We start from the raw sequence: 19,629 nt of genomic DNA on the forward strand, positions 1-19,629 counted from the left end.
TTGGGTTGCTGGAATTGCCAACATTCACTTTCTTCTTGGCACCAAACTGTGCTCGGCGATTGTCATAACTCTGCCTCTTCCTCTAGCTATCTCCCGAACTCTGGTATCTGTTCAAGTTAGCTTCGGCCAGAATGGCTTTGTCCAACACTCCGGCGTAAGTCGGCATGTTGAGCATGTTAACCCGGTCTTTTATCGGTCCACGGAGCCCACTTTCGAACTTCCTAGCCTTCATATATTCATCATTGACCATGTAGGGTGCGTACCTTGCAAACTCGGTAAAGGCACGGTCATATTCAGCTACGGTTCTATTGCCTTGCGTCAAAGTCTGAAATTCGGTAGCCTTGCGGTTCCGAACACTTAAGGGAAAATGCTTGGTGTAAAACAACTCCAAAAATCGGGTCCAGGTCAAGTCTGGATTGCCTTCTCGAACCATCATCCACCATCTGCGGGCGTCGTCATCTAGTGTAAAAGCTGCTAATGTCACCTTTTGGGTGTCGGTGCTGGGAAAGATCTCGAACAGCTTTTCCATTTCCAAAACCCACGCTTTAGCCTTCATCGGCTCTATACCCCTTGGAATCTTGGTGGCTTCATTTTCTTGAACTCCCTGATCAGAGCTATCGTGCCGTCCCCATATAAGGCTGGCTGTGGGGGCACTTGTGGTACTGGAGGAGGTGGAGGTGGAGGCGAAACTGCATTTCGGCTGTTTGTCTGCTCGGCCTGAGTCGAGGTAGCACTGGCATACTGCTGTCTAGTCTGCCTTAACTCGCGGGCCAAACCTTCAACCAACCTCTCCAGTCTGTCTAATCTGTCCTCGGGCTGATTTCGGCCAACTGGAGGTCTACCTCTCCTCATGATGCTATGAGTATGCGGAGTGCGACTTTAAAACAAAATAAACAAATAAACACGCAGACAGTAACAATTAAGCATGCCGAGATGATGCACACCTTGTCCACATAGCAAGCAATATGATGCAATCCTATCATCCTTCTAAGGGGAAATCCTATGCTCTTTAGGACTCAAAGTGTGTGAATAACGTATACTAAGGAACTTGTGCTTTGATACCATTCTGTCACGACCCCAAATCGCCTCTAGTAGTTTGGTGCCGTGATGGCCAGTAATCCGGGATTACCAAAGGCCAACTTTCAAAATTCACACACAACAGAGTATAAATATACGGGGCTCACATGTACGGAAGCAATACATACAAAACAGATTAGTCCATAAGAGCTGTGCATAAGTCAAATGAAATAGCAACCATCTGCATATGGGTTACAACTTAATCACAAATGAAGCAAAGTACAAATTACATCTTACATTTTAACAAAGGGCTTCACAAGCCGACACAGACAAAATACATGAACTACAGGTTAAGGAACATAGTCTGCCAGATTGCCGACATCCTCATTGCTGACATAACATACATACAAAACACACATCTTGATCAAAAGGCTTCTCAAGCCGATGTGTACGAAATACAAATATTACAAGTCGAGAAGCATGATTTTCAAGACTGCCGACATAATTACAAGTCAAGCCGGCATGACAAAAATCCAAAACAAGCTCGCGAATCACATCTAGGCGTCACTGCCTTCTTGCTCATCACCTACATATATATAGAGAAGGTGAGCTTGCATATTCAGTGAATGGTATAGATAATAAAGGGGTTTGCATGAATAATAGCCGAAGTCTTTTCAAAACGATACATATCAAAACTTTATATAACAAGGGATGGACCTCGTCCATCTAACAAATCTTCAAAGCTTCAAGGGATGCTTACTAGCATCAACATATTACCAATGATAACATTCCGGCAAACATATCCACGCGGTAAACCGTCAGTGGCAAAACAAGACAAAACAAGGGAGACATCTCAAACAAGGGTGCTACAAAAGTTTAGAGTCCTCTAGCACAAGGGGCCTATGTTATAAAGGCCCGTAGCCTTTTAACACGAGAGTGCTGCGAAAGTTTAGAGTCCTCCAGCACAAGGGACTTTCAAGACAAGATGTGCTGCGAAAGTTTAGAGTCCTCCAGCACAAGGGACTTTCAAAACGAGATGTGCTGCGAAAGTTTAGAGTCCTCTAGCACAAGGGACTTTCAACCGAGATGTGCTGCGAAAGTTTAGAGTCCTCCAGCACAAGGGACTTTCCGAGAAGATCATCAAAACAAGATCATGCTTGATATACAAAATAGGGACAATTATTCATGCTTAACAAATACTTTCAAAACAAAGCAAAGCAAAGTCTTTATCAAAACATATAACATAGCTTTATTAAAAATACCACTCACCTAGTTCGTCAAACGTCGGGGTCAAGGCTAGTCTCAGTCCTACAAACACATGGCAAGGTCTATTGAATGCACTACTCAAAACAAGTCTAGCATGCATGCAAATGACCTCGGCATTCTTCAAAAACTAAGTCAAATCAAATCAAAACACCGTTTCTTATTTCTGGAAAACATGCTGGGCAACTACCAGGTCTAGGCCGAGGTCCCACACCTCCTTGCTGAGGTGTGGCCCCGACGGCCACATTCAAAAGCGAAGTCGGGAAAATCTGGGTTTCCCTCTTGATAAACATGAAGAACATGAGCATGAAGAACATGAAGAACATGAACATGGGAAAGATGAATGCAAAGATCAAAACTTGCTATTACGAAAGTTGAGATTTCATGCTATGAATTCAAAAACATGGACCTGGGTACCCATACTCAAGGATCTTATCAAAACAAACACAAAGACATGAGGCTTAATGCAAACTTTCGGATCAAATGAGGCTTTTCTTCAAGAACACATGAAAACCATTTTCTCTTTCTAAAACCAACTTTAAATCAATGCATGACGTGCCGAACAGGTTTGATCGTGCAACGCAGCTAGATGATCAATAAGAACAACAAGAGTAGGTTAAGATTCTAACCTCAAAACTCGAATCTAACGGTTCAAGCTCCAATGATCAAGCTTGGAAGTTCACTCTCTCTTGCTCAAACTTCTCATTCTTCTTCCTAGAGTCTCTCTCTCTAAAAGGCAAGATTTGATACAAAATGATATGTTTCTCCCAACAGTCACTGACTTAATCCCTCAGCTGGGACACATGGCACCGGCTGGTTGGCTCTACTCGAAAAGGTGACTGACTGATTAGACAAGGCCATGACAAAGTGTATTCAACAAGCTAAACGGCAAGAGCACTCCGGCAAGTAACGACATCGGCTAACAACAAGACTCCGGCAAGCAAGTGGCAAGGACATCGGCTTGGAAGGACAACACTTGACTAAGCTGTGCCACACCTTGGCCTAGATGTGCCACACCTCGGTCTAGGTCATACCATTCCAGGAACAAAATCACTAGTGCAAGGATCAAGGATCTAGCACGCCTAGATATTAACATCTCGGCCTAGATGATGCACATCTCGGCCTAGGCGACGCGCACCTCGGCCTAGATGGTGACATCTCGGCCAACATGCCAGGGTAGAGATGAGGTCAACCGATGGGGTTCCAAGATAGTTCTAAGTGGAAAAGGTTTCGAAGGTGTCTAGGCTCAAGATAACCTCGGTAACACACCAGGCAAGAACAAAGCATGCAAGCAACATTCAGGCAAAACAAGACAAGATTTACAAATGCACATATCAAAACAAGATCATACATAAATGCATGCAAGTGTGACTAAGTTGAAATGAGGGTTGTTACATCCTACCCCCCTTAAAGAAGTTTGGTCCCCAAACTTGAGTTACCTTGTTCCAAAAACAATTATGGATGTCGGACTTTCATTTCCTCTTCCATTTCCCATGTAGCATCCTCACCATAATGCTCCTTCCATTCAACTTTTACCATTGGTATCGACTTACTTCTCAACTGTTTCACCTGCCTATCGACAATCCGTATCGGCTTCTCTTCGTAGCCTAAATCTTCATTAATTACAATTCCGAAATAGTCGATCACATGTAGCGGATCTCGAATATACTTCCTCAACATCGAAACATGAAATACATTATGGACTTGGCTCAATCCTGGCGGCAAGGCAAGTCTGTAGGCAGCGAGGTTAACCTTCTCAAGAATTTCAAAAGGCCCGATGTAACGAGGTGCTAACTTACCCTTCTTCCCAAATCTTGTAACTCCTTTCATCGGCGAAATCTTTAAGAACACGTGGTCCCCGACTTCAAATTCCAACTCTCTTCTTCTCTGGTCGGCATAACTCTTCTGTCGACTCTGTGCGGTTTTGATTCTTTGCTGAATGAGCTTAATCCTCTCGGTTGTTACTTGAATCAACTCGGGGCCAAGCAGAGCTTTGTCTCCTACCTCGGTCCAACATATCGGCGGCCTGCACTTTCTTTCATACAGTGCTTCATACGGCGCCATGCCAATGCCAGCTTGATAACTGTTGTTGTAGGTAAATTCCACCAAAGGCTAATGTACTCCCCAACTTCCTTGGAGGTCCAATACACATAGTCTAAGCATATCTTCAAGTGTCTGAATCGTCCTCTCTGTTTGCCCATCAGTCTGGGGATGAAAAGTTGTGCTAAACCTCAACTCGGCTCTGAAAGCTCTTTGTAGGCTCTGCCAAAATCTGGAAACCAACTTCGGATCTCGGTCTGACACAATTGACATCGGCACTCCATGAAGTCTAACAATCTCATTCACATACAACAAAGCAAGTTTATCAGCGTTGAAGGTGGCCTTAACAGGCAAGAAGTGTGCTGACTTAGTTAGTCTATCCACAATAACCCAAATCGAATCTATACCCCTTTGTGTCTTCGGCAAACCAACCACAAAGTCCATGGAGATGTGCTCCCATTTCCACTCAGGAATCGGTAAAGGTTGAAGAAGTCCTGCTGGCCTTTGATGTTCTGCTTTCACTTGTTGACAATACAAGCACTGCGACACGAATTCGGCTATTTCTCCTTTCATATTCGGCCACCAAAATGTCTGCTTCACATCCTGATACATTTTGGTGTTCCCTGGGTGAACAGCAAACTTGGAACCATGAGCTTCCTGTAAAATTTTCCTTTTCAACTCTGGGATGTCGGCCACACACAATCTTCCTTCAAACTTGAGCACTTGATTTTCTATGGTGTACCCTGATCTCGGCGTTGTGACAATCTCATCGGCTACCTTCTTGAAGAATTCATCCTCCATTTGTCTTGTCTTTACTTCCTCAACAATAGTCGGCTCCACTGAGATCGTGGTTAGACAAGCCAAATTTCCAACCACCTTTCTGCTCAAAGCGTCGGCTACGGTGTTAGCTTTACCTGGATGATATTGAATCTGCATATCATAGTCTTTCAACAACTCAAGCCATCTTCTCTGCCTCATATTCAATTCCTTCTGAGTGAACAAGTACTTTAAGCTCTTATGATCCGTAAAAACCTAACAAGAAGCTCCATACAAGTAGTGGCGCCAAATCTTCAAAGCAAATACCACGGTTACTAATTCTAAATCATGGGTGGGGTAGTTCTTTTCATGTGGCTTCAACTGACGAGATGCATATGCTATAACCCTACCTTTTTGCATTAATACACAGCCCAGACCCTTATGCGAAGCATCACTGTAAACATGAAACTCTTCATTGCCTGATGGTAGTACCAGAATTGGTGCTGCGACTAACCTCGTCTTCAACTCCTGGAAGGCTGCTTCTCTGTAACAACCCTCATTTTGACTTAGTCATACTTGCATACATTTATGGATGATCTTGTTTTAATATGTGCATTTGCAAATCTTGTCTTGTTTTGCTTGAATGATTGCCTGCATGCTTTGTTCTTGTCTGGTGTGTTGCCGAGGTCATCTTAAGCCTAGACACCTTCGAGACCTTTGTCACTTAGAACTATCTTGGAACCCCGTTGGTTGACCTCCATCTTCACCCTGGCATTTTGGCCGAGATGTCACCATCTAGGCCGAGATGTTCATCATCTGGGCCGAGATGTTAATATCTAGGCATTCTAGATCCTTGCATGAGTGATTTTGTTCCTGGAATGGTACGACCTAGACCGAGGTGTGGCACATCTAGGCCAAGGTGTGGCACAGTTTAGTCAAGTGTTGTCCTTCCAAGCCGATGTCCTTGCCCCTTGATTGCCGGAGTCTTGTTGTTAGCCGATGTCGTTACTTGCCGGTGTGTTCTTGCCGCCTAGCTTGTTGAGTACACTTTGTCTTGGTCTTGTCTTGTCATGTCAGTCACCTTTTTGGATAGAGCCTATCAGCCGATGCCACGTGTCCCGGCAGAGGGATTAAGTCAGTGATTGTCGTGAGGAGCATATCCTTTTGGTATCAATCTTGTCTTTTAGAGAGAGAAGCTCTAGGAAGAAGAAGGAGAAGTTTGAGCTAGAGAGAGAGAACTTCCAAGCTTGATTGTTGGAGCTTGAGCCGTTAGATTCGAGTTTTGAGGTTAGAATCTTAACCTATTCTTGTTGTTCTTATTGAACATCTAGCTGCATTGCACGATCAAACCTGTTCTACACGCCATTCATCGACTTAAAGTTGGTTTTAGAAAGAGAAAACGGTTTTCATGTGTTTTTGAAGAAAAACCTCGTTTGATCTGAAAGTTTGCATTAAGGCTCATGTTTTTGTGTTTGTTTTGATAAGATCCTTGAGTATGGGTACCCAGGTCCATGTTTTTGAATTCGTAGCATGAAATCCCCGCTTTTGTAATAGCAAGTTTTGATCTTTGCATTCATCTCCCTCATGTTCATGTCCTTCATGTTCTTCATGCTCATGTTCTTCATGTTTATCAAGAGGGAAACCCAGATTTTTCCGACTTCGCTTTTGAATGTGGCCGTCGAGGCCACACCTCGGCAAGGAGGTGTGGGACCTCGGCTTAGACCTGGTAGTTGCCCAGCTTGTTTTTCCAAAGATAAGAAACTGTGTTTTGATTTGATTTGACCTAGTTTTTGAAGAATGCCGAGGTCATTTGCATGTATGCTTGACTTGTTTTGAGTAGTGCATTCAATAGACTTTGCCATGTGTTTGTAGGACTTGGACTTGCCTTGACCCCGACGTTGGACGAATTATGTGAGTGGTATTTTTGATAAAGCTATGTTATCAATGTTTTGATGAGTTTTGCTTTGCTTTGTTTTTGAAAGGTAATTGTTAAGCATGAATGATTGTCCTTAGTTTTGTATCTCGTATTATACTCGCTTGAATGACCTTCTCGGAAAGTCCCTTGTGCTGGAGGACTCTAAACTTTCACAGCACATCTTGTTTGGAAAGTCCCTTGTGCTGGAGGACTCTAAACTTTCACAGCACATCTTGTTTGGAAAGTCCCTTGTGCTGGAGGACTCTAAACTTTTGCAGCACATCTCGTTCGAAAGTCCCTTGTGCTGGAGGACTCTAAACTTTCGCAGCACATCTCGTTTTGGAAGTCCCTTGTGCTGGAGGACTCTAAACTTTCGCAGCACATCTTGTCTTGAAAGTCCCTTGTGCTGGAGGACTCTAAACTTTCGCAGCACTCTCGTGTTGAAAGGTGACGGGCCTTTGTAACATAGGTCCCTTGTGCTAGAGGACTCTAAACTTTTGTAGCACCCTTGTTTGAGATGCCTCTCTTACCTTGTCTTGTTTTGCCACTGACGGCTTACCGTGTGGATATGTTTGCCGGAATGTTATCGTTTGTCATATGTTGATGCTAGTAAGCATCCCTTGAAGCTTTGAAGATTTGTTAGATGGGCGAGGACCATCCCGTGTTATTTAAAGTTTTTGACTTGTATTGTTTTGTGAGGACTTCGGCTGTTATTCATGCAAACCCCTTTATTATTTATACCATTCACTGAGTATCCAAGCTCACCCTCTCTATGTATATGTAGGTGATGAGCAAGAAGGTGGTGACGCCTAGATGTGATTCTGGAGCTTATTTTGGATTTTGATTATGTCGGCTTAACCTGTAATTACGTCGGCAGTCTTGAAAATTATGCTTCTCGATTTGTAATACTTGTATGTTGCATACGTCGGCTTGAGAAGCCTTTTGATCAAGATGTGTGTCTTGTATACATGTTATGTCGACAGTGAGGATGTCGGCAATCCTGAAGATCTTGCTTCTAGCTGTATTTCATGTATTTTGTTCATGTCGGCTTGTCAAGCCCTTTTGTTAATATGTAAGATGTAATTTGTACTTTGCTTCATTTGGAATTGAGTTGTAACCCATCTGCAGATGATTGCTATTTCATTTAACTTATACGCAGCTCTTATGGACTAATCTGATTATATGTATCGCTTCCGTACTTGTGATCCCCATATATTTATACTCTGTTGTATGTGAATTTTGAAAGTTGGCCTTCGGTAATCTCGGATTACTGGCCTTCATGGCACCAAACTACTAGGGGCGGTTTGGGGTCGTGACATTCTCTATCCTTAGTCCATTCATAAGCCACTCCCTTCTTAGTCAGTTATGTCAACGGAATTGCAATCCTTGAGAAATCCTTTACGAACTTTCTGTAATAACCAGCCAATCCCAGAAAGCTAAGAACCTTGGACACATTAACTGGCCTCGGCCAATTCACAACGGCTTCAATTTTACTAGGATCAACCGAAATACCCTCTTCATCAATCACATGACCTAAAAATGAAATAGCGGTAAGCCAAAACTCACACTTGTTAAATTTAGCATACAATTTCCGTTCCCTCAAAGTCTGTAAGGTAAGTCTCAAATGATCCTCGTGCTCAGTCTTACTCTTAGAGTAGATCAATATATCATCGATGAAGACAACCACAAACTCGTCTAGATATGGTTTAAAGACTCTGTTCATCAAATCCATAAAAGCTGCAGGGGCATTAGTCACTCCAAATGGCATTACTAAAAACTCGTAATGGCCATACCTCGTCCGAAAAGCGGTCTTCTCAACATCCTCGGCTTTAACCTTAAGCTGATGATAACCCGACCTACGGTCAATTTTGGAAAAGACTCGTGCTCCTTGTAACTGATCAAACAAATCGTCTATTCTCGGTAACGGGTACTTATTCTTGATGGTTACCTTATTCAGCTCCCGGTAATCAATACAAAGACGAAGTGTTCCATCCTTCTTCTTAACAAACAAGACGGGTGCTCCCCCCAAGGTGAAGTGCTCGGCCTAATAAAACCCTTATCTAGCAACTCTTGCAATTGGAGTTTCAATTCCTTAAGCTCGGCGGGGGCCATCCTATAGGGTGTTTTAGAGATGGGCTGGTGTAGACACCCCATTTTTGACCGACCTTAAGACTCAGACGTCACCGATTGAGCGCTTGGTGATGTTGCATAATGTGCTCGTTCAGAAGTTTCAGAGTCGCGGCCGTGAGCCCTGCCTCCGGACTTCCGAACCCTCTTCTGTGCCTTGCCTCGGTTTGCGAACCAGACTCGGTTTTCTCTGTTTCTTTTCCTGAGGGGAGGGAGAGGTCCCGTAAACCATCTCTCAGTGGCCGTGGGCTACATTTGGTGGCCGCAGGCCATTTTGCCCATTTCGGAGCCCGGTTTCCGATTTTTCGGGACCGTTGGCCGTGTGCCCCGGTTCGGGACCGCATAACCATCTCCGTTTGCTCTAAATTTTGGCATACATCTTATTTTCTCCCTTTTGAGGGACACTGGGGTCTGAGAAACCCACTTCGTGGCCGAACACCACTTTCGGTGCTTGGTAGCCCATTTTTGGGACCCCGAACTGCGTGTTTTGGCCCCCGAGCATTTGTTTTGCATCGATTTTCGTTCATTTTTGGCAGGTACCTCTGTTTTATAACCAGGAAGGTCACTGAAGGGTGGGAGGCTAGCAATTATCTTGGCAAACCAGTTATATTCCATTTTCGCCCTCCGACGCCCGTTTTTCTCACTTCCGAGCCAATGTTGAACAACCTGGGCCCTTTTTCTTGAACTTTGAACCACATATTTGTGTTGTACACACATGGGAGGACCCTAAAAGTTGGTGGCCGGCCACTAATGTTTCTTGACCCTTTTGAACCCCTCATTCCGAGCCAATGTTGAACAACCTGGGCCCTTTTTCTTGAACTTTGAACCACATATTTGTGTTGTGCACACATGGGAGGACCCTAAAAGTTGATGGCCGGCCACTAATGTTGCTTGACCCTTTTGAACCCCTCCTTCCGAGCTAATGTTGAACACCCTTGAGCCACTTTCTTGGACTTTTAACCACAGGGTTGTGTTGAGGGCACATGGGAGGACACCATTATGTGGTGGCCGGCCACTAAACCAACTTGACCCTTTTGACCCCTAGCCAGCCGGCTAGGGGATGTGGCCGGCCGGCCACCTGAAACAAAAATACCTGGCCGGCCATGATCCTCACACTGTTCACTTTACAGCTGTATAGCTTTATCCCCCAGAAAATATCTGTATCCGGGGGATATTTTGTGGGGGAAAGCTTGCCTCCTTTTCCCCCATCTTTTGCCCCTTTTTTTTGGTCCTTATAACCAGCTGCAAGCATTGGTCTTGAGGGTTAGAAAAAATTGTCTTCAAGTCTTGCATCCAAACCCCCCTTCTATCTCTCTCGTTTTCTCAAAACATCCAAGTTTCATCCTCATTTCTTCATCACCACCAAGCACCACCACCACCACCACCACTCCATTTCCAGAAACTTGGGAAGCTTTCCAGCAGCTAAGAGGCACCACTTCTCAAGCCAAGAAGTAACAAAAGACTTGTCTTCAAGGGTGAGTTGCATTTCCCCCTTTTTGGTCCATTTCTTGCACCATTTATAAGCCATATATGCTTGCTGTTTTGAGCTCCGGCCCTAACTGAAAGTGGCCTTATTTTGAGCTCTTTTTCACTTTTTCTTAAGGGCTCAACACTGTTTGAGCTCCCCATATTGCACTTGCTTCAATATCCTTCTTAAATACCATTATCTTGCGTAGTATTTTTAGCTCGTGTGTGATCTGTTTTGGAGCATGATGTAAACTGTAAATAGGCTTATTTTGAGCCCCTCTTCAACATTGAAGAAGGGCTTTTGGGACCTCCATGCTATACTTGCCTTTATATTCTCTTTTGGGTCCCATTTTTGCATGCTTTGGCAGCCTATTGTGCTTTGGTTTTTGGCCATTTTACAGCACTGAAAATAGTCTTATTTTGGTCCATTCTTCATGTTTAATTTAGGGCCTTTCATGGTTTGGGACCTCCATATGCTACTTCATGTTATATTCCCTCTTTGGTCCCCATTTTTGCATGCTTTGGCAGCCTATTATGCTTTGGTTTTTGGCCTTTTTACAGTACTAAAAATAGTCTTATTTTGGCCCATTCTTCATGTTTCATTAAGGGTCTTTGGCTGTTTGTTGAATATTTTGCACACTTTGTGTTATAGCCTCTTTTGAGCCTCATTTTGCATTGCATTTTTAGCGTGTTTGTATACTGTTTTGGAGTTTTTACAGTTCTGTAAATATGCTTATTTTTGGTCCCTCTTCAATGTTGTAGAAGGGAATTTTTCAGTTTGGGCTGTGCATATACCACTTGCCTCTTTGGCCACCTTTTGGCCCATTTTCTTGCATAAGAGCTTAGCCATATCTATGTTTGTTTTTAGGGTTTTTGCAGTTCTGTAATATGTCATATTTTGGGCCCCTCTTAAATGTTGTTGAAGGGCCCTAACCCATAACCCATTTGGAGTCAGCAGCTGTGAGTTGCTTCATAATCTCATGTTTAGGGCCATTTTTGCATGCCATTGTTGCCCTATCTTTGCTTGCTGTTTGGCCATGATTTGTACTAGTAAAATGCTTATTTTGGGGCTGCCTTGCTTCTGTCTTTTCATTCAATGTGCCAATTATGCATGCTTTGTATAGCTGTAGTTCATTTCTATGCGCCAAATTTGCATTTCGGGAGAGATTCCACGCATCGGGTGTGTTTTCGCCTCATTTCGGGGCTGTTTTTCCCCACATTTCAGTGCTTAAATCCCATTAGCATGCTTGCATATCATTTCCATGCTATTGCATTGCATATGCCATTGCCTCGATTTGCGTGCCCGTGTGCACGCATTTCGAGGCACTTCATTTTCATCCATCGGCCTCTTATGTGAGTGTGGCTGAGGCTCTCTCATGATAGTGTAAGTCCATATCACATTTCCATGTCATTTGCATTGCGTATGTCATTTTCTCGATTTGCATGTCCGTGTGCACGCATTTCGAGATGTCTCATTTTCATAGCATTGCGCATGTTAGGATTGTATCTTAGTTGCATTCATGCATATCATGCATATTGCATCGTGTCCGGGATAGGAGTTAGCCTGGGCACGGGAAACGAGGTGCGTTTCGTACTCCGAGTGACGGAACGTATCTCAATTCCCCAGTCACCGACACTCTGGATCATCCATGATGGAGTTAGGTCTTGTTGTGTTTACAAGTGCATTCATTCTATATTGAGTTGTGCAATTCGACTCCTCGGCCATCATGCATCGATATGCGTGATTGGTGGCACGATGATCGAGGCATGCATATATCTGTGAAAATACATTGCCATGCCCCTTTCCTGCTCTCTGTTGCAGCAAAATGAAGAATCAGCAACTTTTTGAAGTCTGGCGCGCATTTCAAAAAAAGGTGTAAACAGAGGCTAATTGGGGCATCCTAGTGGATTTCCGCGCAAGGCAGCCCAGACATGCATCATTCATCAGAAGCAAGGCAGTCCCTGGCTTGCATGCCAGTTTTACAGCTTTCTTAGTTAATTTGTAAATTAATTAGGAATTTGGACTGTAATATTTGGACTGTAATATTCTTTCATTTGGGACTGTATATTTATTCGGACCCTCTGCGCGAGGGCATAACTGTAATAAGTGTGCGTGTGTGTGATGTATGTCTTCCAACCCCACGTCTTTCTCCCTTTTATTTATCCGCTTTTGATGGTTAGATTAGGGCATATTTCAATTAGCACACAGTATGATAGCATGTTTGCATCATTCATCTGTTTTGCATGCACCGGGCTCGGCACATCATGCTAACTGCATTGTATTTTCAATTCCAAATTGAATACTTGTTAGCTGTTGCATCTCATGTGCCATGTTTAGAATAGCCGAGCCTGTTATAGTTGCATTTTGCATGTGTTGCATTAGGCACTTCTGTATAATTAGGATCATGCATGGATTTCTAATCAGTTTCTGTTTTGGCTTGGAGTACTCGGTGAGTTTTATGCTTTAGCATCCTGGCATGCGTGTGAGTGACTGCCATGAATAGCATGCTTACCATGAGGCTATTTGCTTATGTGATATAACTGTCTTGAATGCCTGTGGGTGAAGGTTGGGTTACTTGGATTGGAATAAATCATCAACTGTTTGTTTTAAGCCCACTAGATAGTGGCAAAACCATCTTTTCTAAGCCCACCCGAGGGTGGCAAAATCTACATTTTAAGCCTACTTGCGAGTAGCAAACCATCTTTCAAATAAACAAACATGAAATGTTTTCTTCCAATTCGGGCAATCCAGTCTATATTTGTATGCTGTGCGCATCACATGGTAAATCTAGGCTAATAACCGGAATAAGAACACACAATGTTTTCAAAACTAGATATCATGGTTAGTAGAGGCCGATCTTTGATCGGGCGAGCGGGGGTGCTCACGAAGTGACCTTCCCCAATCGTACCCAAGTTCCCGAGCCGAGGCAACTTTGGTGATGACGGACGCGTGGCCTTAGGCAAACGAGTCAGGGTTTCCTAAATTTTCCCAAAATAAAATATTTAGGTGGCGACTCTGTATCTGGAAAAGCAGTCCATGTTTGGCACTTCTTTTCTAAAAAATCTGTTTTCTCAAAACGATTTGCCGGATTTGGACTCTTTGGTTCAGACTTAGAACCGTGACAAATTCGAGAGTCCTGAGCTGTAGTGACCCCCAAAATGAACAGAACGGGAGCTCGTTCCTCCCGGGAGCGTTCGGGGACGTCTATAGTTTCTGGCGACTCTGCTGGGGATTTAGAGAACTTGACTCGAACTCATGATATCCTGTTTTGATTACACTTGTGTGTTTCTTTGCATTGCATTTGCATTGGTGCGCCTAGGACACCGTGTTTGCCATCTGCTATTCCTGAACGGTTTGCCGGAGGCTTGTCTTGTCAAGGCATGACCATAAGGCTGACCGGTTGTGGGCTCTGCCAGTATGGGAACACAAACCCCGGTTTTACCGGGGCACCCTTTTTGACCATTCGACCTAGTGCATATTCGGATCCATAGTGACCATTCCAAACTAGGACAGGTTGCTTACCCGTTTATAGGTTGTTTGAAACCGCTGCGTGCGTAGTGAAACCCTAGCTCCTGACAAAATAGGACAGGGAAACCCTACCCCAACATAGGGGTGTTTTGGCTCTCACTTATCTGTTATGTGCTTTAGAGTGCGTCTCTACAGGAATGCATGTATCAGTATATGAGTTTGGGCATCAGGCCTGCGGGCATCAGTTCAGTATATGAGTTTGGGCATCAGGCCTGCGGGCATCAGTTCAGTATTGTGGGTATCAGGCCTGCGGGCATCAATCAGCATTTGAGAATCAATTATCTGCGGGTATCAGATTCAACTTTAGGGAACAGTGATTCAGGGATAATAATCAGTGTTTGAGGACAGTGTGTATTCAGCTTATCGACTGTGTGTTGTTATGCCAGGCTGTGTGTCATGCATTTATTTTAAGCTGTTATGCTGTCCGTTTATCTGTTTATTTATTTCCTTATTGCTTTATTTATCTTTTGTCTAGGTCAGTTCTAGCACAATTGCTTCAAACCCAGCAGATACCCCCCAAGCACTTTGGACACGAGGTCGCCGACTCAATCGATCTGAGGATCTAATTGACGGACAGCCAGTGTTCCATTCTCTACCCCCCGTTGTCAAAAGAAGGCAGAGAAAGCGTAGTGTATCTGAACAGAGATCACCAGAACAGTGGTTTCCCCCATTAGTGGACAGTCGGATTGAGATCCCCATCGTTGCTACAGAGTTAAATCTGCCAGTAGTTCAGATAGATCAAAACAGTATGGCGGCACCAACAGGAGTTGAGGAAATGATGCGCCAAATGCAAGAAACCATACGGGCCATGCAGCAGGATGTCGTTCGCCGAGATGAACTCGCTAAGCAACAGGCCGAGATTATGACCCAGCAGGCTGAGCTGATTACCAGACTGCAACAACAGAATACAGCATCTGCTTCACAACAAATTCCTCCTCCGGCAGGGGCTCCATTACCTGAGCAGACACCTGCTGTTCAGAACGCTCCTCCAAACACCCAGAATACTGTGCCGACTATCCAGAACCTGCAAGAGGACACGAATCTTCCAACGGGGCCAGCTCCGCCCCCGCTTCCGCCACAACTGTCCAAGGTCCATACACCCAATCACCCGGACTCTCCCTTCGAGTTCGAGGTTGATCATACAGCTCTGAAATTGAGCGAACTTGAGAAGCTCTTCAAGAAATCCCAAGGGGTCAAGGCTATCCCGGATATCGGAGATGGATATACCGACGTGGCCGTAACATTGCCCGATAGGTTCAAAATGCCTCAAATTGACCGCTTTGACGGGTCTGGGGACCCCATGGTCCATCTCCGACTGTTCTCAGACATCTTGCGGCCAATGGGCCTAACGCGACCACAGAAGCTTTCACTATTCGGCCGAACCCTGTCGGGTGTGGCTGCCAACTGGTACGCAAAGTTAGAGGATGAAGTGAAGAAGAATTGGGATGAAATGGCTGAGGCCTTTGTCGCGCAATATTCGTACAACACTCAGATCGAGATTACAACTCGTGATCTCGAAACGACGAGGCAAGAGCCCAAGGAAACTTTCTCAGACTTTGTAATCCGATGGAGGGCAAAGGCGTCAATGATGACTTTGAGACCCACGGATAATGATCAAATCCGGATGATTGTGCACAATCTCCACCCGAAGTTGATGCAGAGAATGATTGTAATCCCCTTTCCTACTTTCTCAGATTTACACGAGATGAGGGTGCAAATCGAAGACGCAATGAAACAAGGTCTGTTTGACCATGATAGGGAGCAACCGAGGAGGACTTTCAACCGTAACAACAATGCGGGCCAGAGTGGCGCTGCAAATACAAGAGCCTCGGAAGTCAGTATGGTCACCACCATTCCCCCTCCCCCTCCAAGGCCCATGGCTGCCACACCTTTCTCCGGCGCGTCCGGAAGCAATACACAAACCACCAGATTCCAACCTCGAGGCCAAAGAACCTTCACCCCATTATACATGCCCCTGTCCAAAGCTCTGGGGGTATTGATCAGGAAAAAGCATTTGAAACCCCTGGAGCCGAAGCCACTACCGAATCCACTCCCTCCCTCTCATGACCCAGCAAAGTACTGCGCGTATCACCAACAACACGGTCACGACACCGACCGTTGTTTCAGATTGCGTCATGAGATCCAAGATCTTATCGACAAACAGGTAATCGCGCCTCCCGATAAACCCAATGTCACAACCAACCCTCTCCCACCACATAACCAAGCTCCCCCTCCCAACAGAATCAATTTTATCCAGACTGGGGTCGTGTCTTACGATCCTAGCATCTATATTACTCCCACCCACCTACCCAAGCCGGAGGTGTTCCTCCAGGACTGTACTGACTTTTTATGCGTGTTGGACATCTCCACAACCCAACCAGAGCCGACGGTGGTGGCCATCGGAGATGGGGAAGAGCAAACTTCAAGAGAAAGTGGGGTTGTTGAATCTGGGACTGGACAGAGTTTTGCTGGGGGAGCCGATGATCCAAGCGAGTACATCCTATCAACGAGCCGGATTGGGCTAGGTATAGAATTGCCAGAGACAGGAGAGCTGTGCATGATCCGGGGGGATAGATCTGGGCTTGGGGCAGATGATCTAACAGCCGTAGAGGAGGACTTGGCCGACCTGCAATTTTTCGATGACCAGGAACCGGGGGATGCGTCAATCAACTGGTTCGACTATGAGGAATCGGCGGAGGCCACTGGATGGCTCGAGGATTAACTAGATGAAGTGGGGGAATCCCAACCAGAACAGAGCCCGGCAGGGGCAGGAGTATCAGCTGTGGCCGGAATGGCCGGAAGTCAAGTTGTATCGCCGGAGAGCGCCGGTGCTAAGAATTCCGCTCGAGATTTGGGCATTATGGATACAGGAATTGTTGAACAACCAATTGTACTGACGCAGCTGGAACGAGAAAAGTTTGAGGATGCTGAGAGAATTAGGAAAGCAAAGGGCCCTGAGGGGACTGAGAGTGCTGTGTGCACGAAGATAGAGAGTGCTGCGAGCATATGGGCGGAAAGTACTGCGAGTGCAACTGAACTGGAGCCAGACAGGTATCTGATGGCTGCCGACGGAATGTGGTGGGAAGACGATGACTTATGTCTTGCCCACACGGATGAAGACTGGGGAAATAATCAACCGGATGACACTTGGTACCTCGATGAGGTTGACCATATGACGAGAAGTGGGCGGTACTTTAAACCCCCACACCTAGACCAACCCGAGGCATCCGGGAAGGATAGAGAAGCGGAGAAGCAGAAGGAGAAGCAGATTGAAGAGGAAGCTGTGCTGAAACAGTTAAAGAAGATACAAGCAGACATCTCCATCTGGGGACTGCTAATGGCATCGCGGGTACATAGAGAAGCTGTCCTGTCTGCTATGGACAAGTCCAAACTCTCCATAGATACCACCCCTGAACAGCTGGTCGGGCTAGTTTTTCCGGGAGGAGGTTTCCCGGCATTAACCTTTTCGGACAAGGAACTACCGCCTGAGGGCACAAATCATAACAAACCTCTCTATATTTCCGTGGAATGTAGAGATAAGTGGATACCGGTGGTACTTGTTGATATCGGGTCTGCTATTAATGTCTGCCCGACCAGAACGACGTATGCAATCGGTTTGAAGCCCGTGGACTTCGTCCCAACTACTCAAGTGATCAGAGCATACGACAATACCAGCAGAGAAGTGATGGGGACTGTTAAAATTCAAACCAAGGTTGGTCCGGGACAACACAACATTGAATTTCATATCTTGGACGTTCCCGCAACCTTTAACCTACTTTTGGGGCGACCGTGGTTGCACCAGGTCAAAGCAGTCTCTTCCACTCTACATCAGATGCTAAAGTACCCTCACGGGAAAGGGGTAGCGATCGTTTTTGGGAATTCATCAATCCATCCGCCACCGGAAGTGTCCACACCTGTCTTGGAGATCGAGCACGGCACGGAGGATGTGTTTTTATCGGGGTTCACTTTGGCGGAGGCCCGAATTGTGCATAATGTCATGGCTGTGAATGAGGGTATGTACGTCAGTGCTCAATCTATCTACCTCATGAACAAGCTAAAACATACCCCCGGGATGGGATTAGGGAGAAGTGGCCGGAAAGGCGTCGCAGCATTGGCCGAAGTGCCACACAACCCTCACACCTTTGGATTGGGTTATCTGCCCACCAAAGAGGACTGGGTGAGAAAGGGGAAAGAGATGGCCGAAAGAGCCAGAGCGAAGAAGGCTGGGAAGCCATTTGAGTTAATGCATAGGCCCATCTGGGGTACCCTAAACGGACGCTTCGTCCGGGAGGGGGAAGATTTTCCATTCTGCGGCTTCCCGGAACCATGGCTGAACGCGGAGAGGAAGCGCGTGCCTGGTTTTGAAATCTTCTTCGACTTACAATTACCTGGGGATGACGTTGCCGAAGCGCAGACAGACCCACCAACTGAGGTTGAGCAGTGTAAAGCAGTAGATTCTGAGAGCACCGAGCTTGAAGTGGGGGTAGCACTGGCATGTCTACTTTCAAATCCTCCGATCGACCAAGAGTGCTTGGGGGATAACTCTTCGGTTTCCATGGTTGGAGATGAAATAGCTGCGGGCTTTCCAGCGCCGATCTTGGATGCATCTATCGCACCTTCTCTCATCTGGCAATATGAAGAAGGCTTTCTATCTAGCAGCACCGGGTCAGGTAGTGAGCCGGAATCTGATTCCACCGAATCTTGTGCGTCGGAATCAGGTTCCAGCTCGACTGAGTCTGAGTCCGGTATTCCTGGGGGTGATAACCCGGATGCCACAGTCCTGTCTAGGTCGTCATTTTCATTTTCTTTTGAGTCTGTTGTAACAGAGGAATCCGACGGCTTGGAAGTATTTAATGAGAACGACGTGGATGTGGTTTCTGAGTATTTTTCTGTGCCTTTGATTTATTGCTTAAATCAGGATTTTCAAAATTTTGATGAAAACAACGAGGAAGAAATTCCTCCAGTTTTGCAACGATTAATTGATCAAGAGCAGGAAAGATTTGTTAAACCCTTAATGGATGAAATCACTACTGTGAATGTTGGTACTGAGAAGGACCCGCGGCTGGTCCAGATCGGGTCCACGTTGTCTTCGCAGGAACGCGAGCGCTTAGTCGCTTTATTAAAAGATTTCAAAGATGTTTTCGCGTGGTCCTACGAAGACATGCCTGGAATCGATCCTGAGATTGTACAACACCGGATCCCTCTTGATCCCGAGGCCCGCCCTGTCAAACAGAAGCTCAGAAGGATCCGCCCGGACTGGGCCCTCAAGATCAAGGAAGAGGTCACCAAGCAAATTGACGCAGGTTTCCTGCTAGTATCCGAATACCCAACTTGGTTGGCCAACATTGTTCTGGTGCCAAAGAAGGATGGCAGAATTCGGGTCTGTGTAGACTTCAGAGATTTGAACAGGGCCAGTCCGAAGGACGACTTTCCCTTGCCGCACATTGATGAATTGGTAGATCTCACGGCAGGGCACGCCTTGCTTTCATTCATGGATGGTTTCTCAGGCTATAAT

Source organism: Camellia sinensis, chromosome 2, assembly GCF_055761805.1.
Source record: "Camellia sinensis isolate YWXY chromosome 2, ASM5576180v1, whole genome shotgun sequence".
Lineage (NCBI taxonomy): Eukaryota > Viridiplantae > Streptophyta > Magnoliopsida > Ericales > Theaceae > Camellia > Camellia sinensis.